The following is a 13,231-nucleotide window of genomic DNA, read 5'->3' as shown; positions in this document are numbered from 1 at the left end:
TTGTCATTCTGATACAGATTACGCCTCGAATCACGACGACCGGATTTCAATGGGGGGGGGGGGTGCTTGTAGTGTTTTTGGATAGGGTACGAATAATATGGTGGTACATTCAAACAAAAATGCGTAAAACTGTCAACGATGGAAGCGGAGTATATTTCAATTAGTGAATAATATAAGGATGTGGGTTAAAGGAATTTTAAATCAATTGACTACGAAAAGAGTTCAGAATTTTAGATTGTCACAGTACAGAGTACTATTAATCAATTTAGTTGCAATGGATTTTTCTAGTTCTGCAATAGAAAATTGCAGAACAAAGCAGATTGATGTGGGGTACTATTTCCTAAGGAATTTGATTGATAAAAATGAATTTGGAATACAATTTGATGAAACTAAAAATAATGTAGCTGATTGTTTTACAAAACCTTTCTCTAGGGAAAATTTACATAAAGCTTGAATTGCAATGACATATTTTTCTAGGGTTTTTTTTTCTTTTTTTGAAATGTTTCTATTATTCCATTATGTTTAAGTTATAATTTGTGCACACAAACGGATGACCTGTAATATATTTCTAATTTTTTTATTCATGTCTTAAAGTATTTCATTCCAGCCGCCTGAATTTCCTTCATCTAAATGTATTCACTAATGCAATATTATTTCTATGAGTTTAGTGGTATGCAAATGAAAAGAACTACGTAACTTGTGACCAGAATTGAATGGGTGGTCTCATTTTATCAAGATGGCAATTCGTGGTTGTGTTCCGCTTGGAATTTCAAAGAAGCCTCTAGTCTGAACGATGTTGCGATGATTCACTTAGTGACATGAACGCCGGTAATAGAAGTTTATAAGTACCTTTTTCATTTATATTTTTATGTTTTAGGATGTAATTTGTAATCACAAATGCTTTTGAGCTTTAGAGCGTTCTTAGCCACTAAAGCCTATCCTACGGTCTGTGTGCCATATTGGGCCCATGAAGCTGATTTTTGTGTGCCCGTTGTCAGGTTTTATGTTACAATCGAGAACTATGTATTGGAACAAGATAAACTAAATTTTGTTTTGATTTAAATGTGATGGATCATACAATTTATTTACGTCTGGGTTTTTTAAACTTGTAATTCAATATTGGTTTTTATGGGTAGTTGAATAATATCATTTCAAGAATCACCGGAATATAGAAATTTCTGTTAGTGCTAAATTAAACGTAATTTATATCATTATTTATTTATTTTTTTATTTTTATTTTCCAGTAAATTTTGTAGCACTGATTCTTTGTTTTTACATGTTAGTAAAATTGAAGGAACCAAATCAGAATGTTAAGTGCTTTATTATTTATTGTACGTATGTTTGTAAAAATTTAAAGGAACAAAGTTTAAAGTCAACTTTATAATGAGAGCAACAATAAAGATTAGAGTTTAAAGTACGATGTATTACAGCGTATGAAACTTTCTTCGTATATTCAGACTTGTGACACTTATCAAACAAAATTATAGATTATTTTTATTGTAATGTAAATAAAAAGCAGTTATTTTGCAAATGTGAGCATATTTAAATTTACAGTTAAAAGAGGTGCGGTCTTCTGGCAAGCATTTCCAAGAAGGGTAGCATTGTTTACAAATGTGGACTTACAATTTCTTAATGATTAGAACTGGCAGTATCAGATTTAATCTATTTCTTGACATGTTTGTCGATTTATTCTTTTGTTAAAAACTTTCGACTTTTCTGATCGATTTTCACTTTTTACTGAATTGACTTTAACTAAGTCATCTTGATTTTGGGAATATAGAATTGTTTCTTCCGAGTTTCAGGTAAATTCTGAAAAACTTAAAGATAAATTGTCTAAATCCTATCAAAAGAAGTAGCACTTAAAAAAAAAAAAAAAACCGCTGGCGAATTAAATGGGGATATCGATAGCTGTTCAAAACGGGGGGGGGGGGCGTCCACATTTTAAAAGACATAAAATATAAATGAAACATCTTAAATTATGCTTAAATATTAAGACAGATATAAGATAGAATGCTCTTACGGTATAATTTTATTTCAACTCAAATGATTTTTTTATGCAGTTCCTTAGTACTTAGAAAAAAAGCTCCAAAAAATAAAATTTAAACAATATAATAACACAATTGTGGAATAAAATATATGGAAAAAATATTTAAAAAAATTACAAGTAAAATATTTCACATTAAGTACAGAAATCTAAATTATTTTACATCACACATTGTTTCATATTCAGATTTCTAATAATGGGCAGCTGTTGAAGAAAAATAATATGAAGCTGGTATCAGTTGAACATAGCTCGAGCTGTTAACAAGTGTTGGAAGGGAATATGAGTTAAAGAAAAAGCTACTAAAGCAACTCGGGGAGGGGGGGGGGGGGGGCTAAAAGAGGCTAGATGCAGTATTCATTATTTTAAATGAATACCTCAATATTTCCCAATTGGTTGTCCTAAACGTCGACCTTGCTCCATTTTATAAAAAAATAATTCTCTACCGCATCCTAATTATTGCTTTGAAGTAAAAATATTGCAATCCAATAATCTGGAGCCTATTATAAGAAGAAACTAGTTTCAAGTTTTATTATCCTTAAGATATATATTCTCCCGATCACCAATCACTTCAGTTATCCGATCGAAAAAAATAAATATTACTCTTAATCAACGGTCTCCTATGTATTACAAAATCCTTCAAAACTACCGAAAGTTAGGATTTTTTTTTAAATTGTATTTCAGAAACCAGTATAAGTGCATTTCTTGACATGGAAGATAAAATGTAAGATTATGTTCTTTCTTTTTTCTTTTTTGAGTTCTTATGTAAAGTATTCAGATTAGGTCTATTTTAATTAGACACTAATAAACCACCGTTTCAATTGCGTAGTTTCCAAATTGCTCTACAGCAGTTTTTTTTCTCCTTAAAACAAAATATTTAGCGCTTAAATGGTTCCTGAAATAAACGATTTAATTACAATTTACGTATATGTTAAGCGGTTTCAAAATACAAGCAACTTCCAAGGCAATCTTAATTTCAGATCATTCAGAGTCATAACTTTAATCATTTTAGGGCGTATTTTTATACCTACGTAATTTGATTTTTCCATGAATGTTTTTTGGTGTCCACAAGTTTTATGAGATTCTAACAATTTTTATTTTGACAGATGCTTTCATGATATAAGGCCTAATGATGGCACCTAAGTCGGCAAAGATGTCACAAAGAAGAATCAAGTTTGTAATGTAAAAATACTGGCCTTGAAAAAATTAGCATTCGGTTTTAAATGAATTTCTGCAATTTCACTGTAAAAACTACTAATCGATATTTATAGGTGATGTATACGAAATAAAATAATTTGGCAATTTTTAATGGTGTGAATGTTTCATTTTTTCTCATGAAAACAGTATAACATAATATAAAGTTATATAATTTTTATAGTAGTAAAACTAATTTTTAACTTTAATACTAGTACTCATAAACCTGCAGATTTTATTATACCGAGTGAAAAATTGTTTCTGTTTAGTAGCTCTGGAATTTTAAACCGTCACATATTTATAGTTTTCATCTATGTAAATTTTAAAACGTTAATAGGATAAAGTATTATCTAATCTATAATAATCAGTTTAGAATAAAAACCATTCTGTGCAGTCTAAATGCTGTATACTGCACATATGGTGTGAAATAAAATTAGTTTGTCACTAATATTTCTCAAATAAAGTAGATCCAAATGCAACTTATAACATTAAAAAAAGAAGAAAACCATGAAAATATTCTGTTTTACCATAAAAGAAAAATAAATGCATATAATTGCATGCATCAAGTTAAAATAAACTTAAAGGTTTAATGGATTGCATATTGCAAAACATTTCTCACGTTATGCTGCACATTTTAGCATTACAATAATGCTGGAAGTGAAAAAAGTACTTTTAGTGAAGATACGATGTAGTATTTTCAGTTATATATAAAAAAACTTTCTCATTTTTACTACCTCCATGGATCACAAAGTTTTGTATTATGAAAAAGCTATAACTGTTCTTAAAAAAAAGCTTCAGACCATATTTTGCAATTTCCTTCAATTTGTAAATTTTTAAGTCTGCAATAGAGCTAAAAGTTTTTTGTAGAAATGAAAATACACTACTTTTTCTTCTTTAACATGTGTTTATAAAATATTGAGATGGGGCATTGATTTATTTTGTATACAAGGAAATTATCAATAAAACATATATTTAGCAGCAGTTAACTATTTTTATGTAAAAGTGTTTTATATTTCTTTATTTGTCGCTTTTCATAGCCTAAAACATTATTTTTGTTGTTGAAAAACTTAAGAAAAGGAACAGATTTCGTATGTAGGCTGATTTATACAACGTACATACTGACTCAATTGCTTTACTTTTCGATATTGTTCTTCAGCTGTAAAAGCAGTGATTTCGGCTATGAAAAGAAACGATAGGGTGAAAAAAACCCTTTTGCATAAAAATTGATAACTTCAGTTTATGGTTTACTGCTGTTAATTTTACTGTACAAATCATTTATAAAACCGTATACTACTGCTGCTTTTATGGCACAATTCAGTTGATTCCGCAGCATAATACTGCTAACTTTACAGTTTGATACTGTTAATTTTGCAGGGCAATTCCGTTACAAAACAGTATATAACTGTTAATTTTACATATATCTCTGTTAAATTAACAGGTCAAGTCATTCCTAAAACAGTATATTACTGCTGATTTTACAGTTTGATACTGTAAGTTTTACAGGGCAGTTTTATTAAAAAGCAGTATATTACTGCTAATTTTACAGTTTGATACTGTAAGTTTTACAGGGCAGTTCTATTAAAAAGCAGTATATTACTGCTAATTTTACAGTTTATCGCTGTAAATTTCACAGTTAAAGTCTGTTATAAAACAGTATATTACTGCAAATTTTACAGTTTAGAATTGTAATTTTTGCAGTTTTTCTTTGGAATGCGAGCTGCCAGTATTTTACTGTAAAAACAACAGCTTTTTTTTGCAGTGTACCTGTACATTACCATGGTGTAACCTTTCACAAGCGATGTCTAACTTTACACCAGTTATATCAGTTGAGTTACTCGAGAGCAGCGGAGGCAGCTAAGCTGCCACCGATTTTATGGAGTAAGGTTACACATTCTTTTTTCAATGTGACAGGTGGTTAACTTATAGAGGTTTAAACACATTAGTGGACCAATTTTGTATCTGACAGAAGTTCTCATCTTAGGCATGTGGTCAATTTATAGAGGTTTATACACATCATTAGACTGTTTATGTACCTGACAGAAGCTGTCAACTTAGGTAGTCAACTTACAGATGTTTATACATATTATTAGCCTATCTCTGTACCTGACAGAAGCGGCCAACTTAGACAAGTGATGAACATAGAAAGGTGGTCGACTTTGCAGGTTTTACTGCTTATAATATAAAACTAAATACACTAATGTTTTCATGACCATGCATTTGGAAAGAAAAAAAAGTTCTTTTTTCTTGTTTTTTAATTTTTTTATTTTAGCGATGTAATCAATAAGTAATGAAGCCTTGAAACACCTTAAAACAGAAATAAAATCATATACGTGCTCTTAACAATGGTGTTTTCTTAGAGATAAACTGAAATAAAAACGTTCACTATGCCATAAAAAATTCTAATTTCCGCATTAGGTTATTTTTTTCGTTATTGGTATTCACTAAGTTAATTAATTATGCCCTATGGGTAACCATCTAATACAGGAATATCTTCTTCAGAGAATAAGCCATTTATTGATTCTAAGTTATATGAAACTAATGCAACTTAATGAAGTATGAATTGCTTTGCTATTATTTTTTCATTTAACATTATTAAATGAAGAAAAAAACACTTAAACAACGAGAAAGACTTAAAACTAGAAACTAGTAATCGTTAAAAACATATTTCATTTAAGAAGCAAAAAATGTAAAACTACTTTGATTAATAGGATAAGTGATCACGTTTTTTGCTATCATTAAATACATATAATGAACTGAAAGTGCAGTTACATATGTTATTGTATGTTTTTTGCAGGAATAAAAAACTTTGCGGAAGACTTTTTTTCTGATTTAGGAGTAAGTCTTCATTATTAAGCGAAAAACTTTTTTTTGTATCAAATAACTCAATTTGAATTAAAATCTTCAGTTAAAATCTTGCTCAAATGGAAATAAAATATTTTTTAACGGTTGAGTTGTTTAATGCTAGGTTTTAAATAATTAATAAGTATTTTTGCTACATTAAAAAAATGAATTTTTTCTTGAAATATATGTTTTATTCCTTTCTATTTTTTTCCATTTTATTTTAAAAGTTCTGTTTCGCTGATAGTCATCAACAACGTAAGAAATTAGTACTTTGTCATTTTGTAACGCCTAATTTCCATTTCAGCTTTTTTTCTCCACGTGGAAGTAAACTATTGTTTCTTAGATACTGGCAAATCAGCACTTCTTTCGACACATGCTCTATGGGTGGATAATTCAAGGTATTCCACTCCATCCTCTAATCACAACCGTGATTAGCTTTTGTTGAATTTACGTTTCTGCTGCTGGATCTTAATGTACTGTAGGTTTCATTCTGGTCAAATTTATGCCGGCAGTACACATCCACTTACCTGTGCGGTAAATAATGATCTTTTATTGAAAAGAATGCAAAGACGGTAAAATAGAATGTAGGCTGGAGAAACTTTAACCCTTAAATGCATGATTTTTAAAAACACTTAAAACTATGTTCTTTGGCTTTAAAACTCTGATCAAATCCAGGGAAAAATATTTTTTAAATATCATAGTTTTATTTAGGCTGGGTTTATGGTTAAACATCCACCTCGTAGCATTGGGCCTTAACTGGAAAAAAAAATCGAACCGTTTACCAAGAAAATCCCAAAACAGTTACTAAATATATGAAAAAAAAGCTTTACTATTTCTGTACCTCAGAGCCTGGAGGAAGTAACCCATATTATGGTAGGTAAGATTAACAGTAGTTGTGTGATGATTTGTTATAAACTATAAAAATTAATTTCACATTTTTTTTTTGTATTTTTTGTACAGCAATTACTGGAGATGAACTTATTTTCGCAAATCGTAAATTTTTTCGAAATTAAAGACATCGTTTTTTTAGCGAGCTGAAAATTTCGCAAATTTTGTAACAACAGTATGAAAGTTGATTATATAAAGTTTTAATATCTCACGACACTTAAATGTTCACTATTACGACGAAAATTAAAGCTTCTCTAAAATAAGTGATTTTACAGTATTACATTTTCCAAAAGAACCTATTGTACTGTCGTTACGAACACATCGCAATATTAGAACGTATTTTTTTGTTGATTTAATTTGAAATTTTGTCAACAATAACTGTTTTCTGTCCATTAATTTTTCTTTATCTGTTATCAGTTATTATTTCAAAACGAGCTGATGTGTGCATCACATGACTTCCTTTTTCTCCAATTTTAACGTCCTTTTCCCGTTATTGGCAATTTTAATGTGATTCAATTGTTTACTCTCTAAATATCAACACCAGTGGCCAAATTGAAATCAAATTTTAAAAAAAATATCGCCAAATTTGTCGCCAAGTTGAAGACAAAACTTATTCTGTTACAATTGAAGACAAAACTTAATCTGTTACAAGTTGAAGACAAAACTTACTGTAAGACAAGGCGATATATCGCCAAGTGTCCACCAAATTATAACACCATTTGAGTATACATCGAAATTAAGCATGATTTCCCCCACAAAAGGGGCAAAAGACCCCTTTAGAAACACCCGAAAGCAACCAAAAGAGAAGGTGCAAAACTAGAGCCCACTAGGAGTCTACGTAACAAATTTTAACTTTCTAGGACATATCCTTCTTGAGTTATGCGACATACATACGCACATACATACATACGGAAAAGTCGTTGTAATTAACTCGAGGAATGTTAAAATGGATATTTCGAGTGTTTATACTTTCTTAGGCACTTATCCGCGTGTGGTCGGGTTGAAATAAAAACTCAACATTGATTCGGGGGTGAGCAAAATGGAAATTAAGGCCGAATTTTGAGTGAAATTTTTTTTTCGCGAATACCATACTTCCTTTTTTTAAAAGGAAGTAAAAATGAAGCAGATAATTAGATGCTGAGTTCTTAACAGCATGACATAAAATAAGTTCAGCCCTACCAACCAACTGATTAGTAAAATGCTTGTTGAACAACTTCCTCCCAGCTATTCTGATCTCGCCAAATGATCCTCACGAGAGAGGTCTGATGGCTCTGTTGAGCTCTCTCACATCCAGACAATGCCTACGTTTTCTTCCATTAACGAGAAATGTTTATGGATTAACCTTGTAGTCCATTAGCTAATGCTGCTTGAAAGCATTCCCCCAGGTAAGAGACAATCGCTTTTCTTCCAAATCAAAAAGTATCGCTGAGCAAATGAAAAACTTAATGATGTAAACGGTTTTACGAATCCTTACTAGTTCCGGTTCATATTGATTAGAAATAGTAAACATATTTAGTTCAAGTTTTTTTCCCCGCTTTATTTCCGGTTTATATAAAATAGAAATAATAAACTTATTTAGTTGATTATGCCTTCTTTTGTTCAAGTTTTTTCCTCCGTTCAAGGCGTTTTATTATTATTATTGTTCAAAGCATGTTTTGTGACATTAAGGTTTTGACGAATCCTTACTAGTTCCAGTTTATATTGATTGGCAATAATAAACACATTTAGTTGGTCATAATATCTTTTGTTCAAGTGGTTTTTTTTTCTTTTCTGTTCAGGACATTTAATTGTTATTACTATTTTTGTTTAAAGTATGTGTTGAGATATTAAGGATCAAGCGAATACTTCCGGTTTATATTTATTAGAAATTTTAAACATAATATTCTGTTCTTTATGTTTTCTATTGTTCAAAGTATGTTTCGTATTCAAGTACTTTTTTTTCTCGTATTTTCATTTTTTTTCTTTATTACGCAAATAATCAATTCTGGCAAAACCAGTCTTTAAACAATGGTAACACACACCTTTTCGTGTCTTTTTTTTGGTTAAAAATACTTGTACATTTTTTACCAACTTAAAAAAAAAAACTTTTGGTTTTGCGGAGGTTTGGTGTACTAACGGTTACGAATCCTAGTTACTTCCGGTGTGTTTTGATTAGAAATGATAATGATATTCATAGTTGGGGCAAACCTAACCTGACATTATTGTGAAGGCTATGCAAATACTAATTTACGACGCGACGCTGCCAGGTTAGGTTTGTAGGTTTGCCTGAACTTTTTTTGTTCAAGTTCTTTTACACACACGCACACACACACACACACACACACACACACACACACACACACACATATATATATATATATATATATATATATGTTTGGTGTTCAAGGATTTTTTTTTTCTGTTTTTTTTCTTTTGAAGGCAAATAAGCAATTCAGATAAAACTATTCTTTACAGGAAGCATAAATCGTACATCTAAGCATCATTGTATTGAGTTAAAATACTCGTGCAATTTTTACTAACTTAAGAAATCTAGCTTTTGGCTGTTTGAAGAAATTTGAGTTCATATTCTCAAAGGGTGGAAAATATATTAAAAAATATTTTCGTCTAATTCGTATGTACAAAGCAATCGTTAGCTGCACTGTTAACTAAAGATATGAGACAAATATACTGCATGCTTGCTTTGAAATTAGAAACATTTTGATTCAGCGATTTAAAAGTACAATTAAATGTTTAAGTAATGTATAAATAGTTGTATATAACCCTTCTGTAAAATTTGTGTCGCTTCAAAGTTTAAGCATATTTGACTTTAAAAAATTTAAAATAAAACGAAGAAAGAAGAAGGGAAAAAGCAAATACATTAAAAATAATTTCTTCTAATTCATGGATACGAAGCATTCTTTAGCAGCTATTGGTTAATAAAGATCTGAGACAAATATACTTCATGCTTGCTTTGCAATAAGAAACGGTTTGACTCGGTGATTTAAAAGTACAATTAAATGTTTAAGTAACGTATAAATTGAAACAGTTGTATATAGTCACGTAGGATAACCCTTCAGTTAACTCTGTGCCGCTTCAAAATATTACCACATTTTATTTTAAAAAAGTTTAAAATAAAAACAAAGAAATAGGAAGAAAAAAAGCTTGATGGGCTCATAACTTCAATGGTTTTACTTTTGGTTTGTGCAACCAAATACAATAAAACCATCAAAATAGAACTTGGACAGTTTAAATTAGAGAAATTCAAATTTACCTTCAGTGACTGTATGCCTTTTCCAAAACTAATTTGCGATATTTTCCTGAATTCTAATTTCAGATTTATGTTTTGAGTTCTAATCATTGCTAAGCACAAGTCAAAACTCCTAAGAAATAATAAAAAAATATATAATTAACTATTTTATGTATTATTTTTTCTATTCAGCTATGGGGTAAACTGATAAATTTGTTTTCATTTCAAGAACTGAAACATAATTAACGCGCCTAAGTAGCCATCTGTACCAATATTCATATATGTTTTTTGTATTAATATTTTACTACACTGTTTTCGTACTTAAATGCAGAAAAAGCAACATTTAAAACACATCTTGATTCAATCCAATTTCCTATGCAAAATTAATTGCTTGCATTTTTCATATCAGCTGTGGGCATTCGAATTTAATTTTTTTGTAATTATTATCACTAATTATTTTCACCAGGTAATTGGCGAGCTTAGAGCGTGTAATGGAGATAACGTGATTAAATGAAGCACAACTTTTTCATTCCACGTGACCTATAATTTGTTCGAAATATTAACATTAGCGTTGCCTAGTTGCATATTTTGCAATTAAGAACTTGTTAATGATTTTTAAGCAAAAAGTGATAGTTCATTATAATTTATCTATACCTTAATGGGAAAGAATGTTAGAAAATTTTGTAAAACATTTTATTTTTTGTTTAAAATTAAACTTTTTGCCGGTTTCGTGTTTGCTTTACAGGTCAAAATTTAAAAATATTCATGATATTTAAATTTTAAATGGGTTTTATTTTAATATTTGCATTGACGCTGCTTTATTTGCGCACGAAACGCTTAACCGGAGGTGGTACAATAGAATTTTTCATTCTGCCTGCTACGAAATCTTGAAAAATATTTCAAGGATTTGAACAAAAAATGGTGTGCAGGTGAACCTCGATAAGAACAAGCTCCAGGGCCTCCGAGACATAGTAACAAATTTTGGTAACAATATCTTTGAGAGAATTCCACATTCAAGTGTTTTTTCTTTTAAGCATTTTAATTTTCAGACGGATTTGTTAGTAAGAGGATGGAATAAACTTGTTTTTCCGGAAAAATTATTGAGACATGATTCTTTTTATGCATCGAAGGCACTGAACCCGATAGTGCGAATCTAATATTTCACAAGTTCTTGTTTTCGAGCAATTCAGGATTGAAATATAGCAGATGATGGTATATTTCAATAACGCAAGTGACAGCGAGTCGGATACTATCCGGAAAATTTTCATACACCTTTTAAACATTACAACTAAAGTGTGATTGCTTAATACATGGGTACCGAGTTTCATGTAGGAATTAAAAACTAATTCGCTACTTATATGAGAATACGCAATGACTACCGAGTAGTCTTCTAAGCGTTGCATAGCTTATTACCAATATTTACGCCATTGAAATATACCCGATTAACCAGTTTTTGTATACACTAGATGTGGCGATACAAGTAGTCAATCTATGAAATAGAATTCCTAAAAATGTTTTTTAAAGCAATCACAGACGATTTTGGCATGGATCAATGTTCGAACTGAAATATGCACCTTCTTTTGCCTTGCATGAAGAAAAGGGTGGCAAATGTGAGACATACGTGTAGCTGAGCTTTACCATTGATATCCAATGACTGGTTCCGATTCAACAAAGGATCTATAAAACATAGCACCATATAAGAAGTACTTACGCCAATATGAATCCGCGCCCTAACTTGTAACATACGAAGGTTACTGCTTGGGCTCTTGGGAAATTCGTGCCCCATAAAAAATTGTCGTCACTTGTGAACTGGAGTGAAGTCTCATCGCACTAAACAGCATTTTTCGTGTACTTGCCTAATACGACCCAATAGATTTACATGCCCCATCCCAGATCCTTTGAACACGCACGCGGCAGAAGCGTGTCTTTAGTGAAGACGTCTAATCTAGTCTTTTGCTGCCATATTGAATGAACTGAAATTTTGTCTCACTGTCATCGTGGACACACCTATTGCACGTGATAACTGAATTGCTGCTGATATTAACGCTCTGTTCCTTTTTTGGTAAATGTGATTTGTTAGATACTAGCACAGCGCTCGTCTCAGTCTTTCAGTTGTTGGGTTTCTTTTCCGTTAGAAGAGATTTGACTTGTTAGATCAGTTACAGCAGGTTTTTGACCATTGAAGAGTCAATTTCAGTACTTGAATCGAAGGTTAAATCCTCCATAGAAAGTCTGACGAAACCCAGAATGTGTTCTGGTGAAGCTGGATGGTCGCAGCATTATTTTACTAGTAGGGTGGATTTTTCTGCAACAATCAAAAGTTAGACACTTAACGGTAGTCAGTACTACGTGTTAGTCTAGATGGAGCAGTCTGACTGCTACGGCCACATTTGACTTTTGGCAGAGCATCAAGGGATGTTTCGGTGTACCATTTGAGAACAGGTGGAATGCGCCAGACTCAATTAAATATGTATATTTTATTTCGGTAAAGTTGGCATCAAGTAGACACATGACACAGTGAATTCAGGAGAAATGTGAGACAATTCTCAAACGGTAAGTTTCGTGCACCCAATTTCAATCAGATTACAGAACTGGGTTTCTTTTTGTTATTATGTACTCCAGTCAGTTTAAACCACATTTAAGCGTTATTCCTGGATTAAAAAACTGCTTTACATTCGTTTTAGGCAAGCTACAGTAAATATTTCAATTTGAAGTTTGCTAATGGGGATTGTTTTAAATATATAGCTAAAATTATAGTGAAACATATTAAATACAATTTTTTTTTGAAATTATGCAATTTAAATAATGAAAAAGAAATGGAGAAAAAACATAAAAATTTACTGTGTATATTCAGTAGAAAAAAAGATATGTTTACTGACTATTTCACTTATAAACCAACCATTAACTGAGTTTTGTTTTAGTTAATATTTAAGCTAAGCCGTCAAACTAAGTTGGGAAAAGTAAATAACGTCTCCGTTAGTATAAAAAGACAGCAAAATAGTAAATATTTGACTTTCTTAACACTTTTTGATTAAATCAAA

Source organism: Uloborus diversus, chromosome 5 (assembly GCF_026930045.1).
Source record: "Uloborus diversus isolate 005 chromosome 5, Udiv.v.3.1, whole genome shotgun sequence".
NCBI lineage: Eukaryota > Metazoa > Arthropoda > Arachnida > Araneae > Uloboridae > Uloborus > Uloborus diversus.
Note: the sequence above shows the minus strand (reverse complement) of the source record.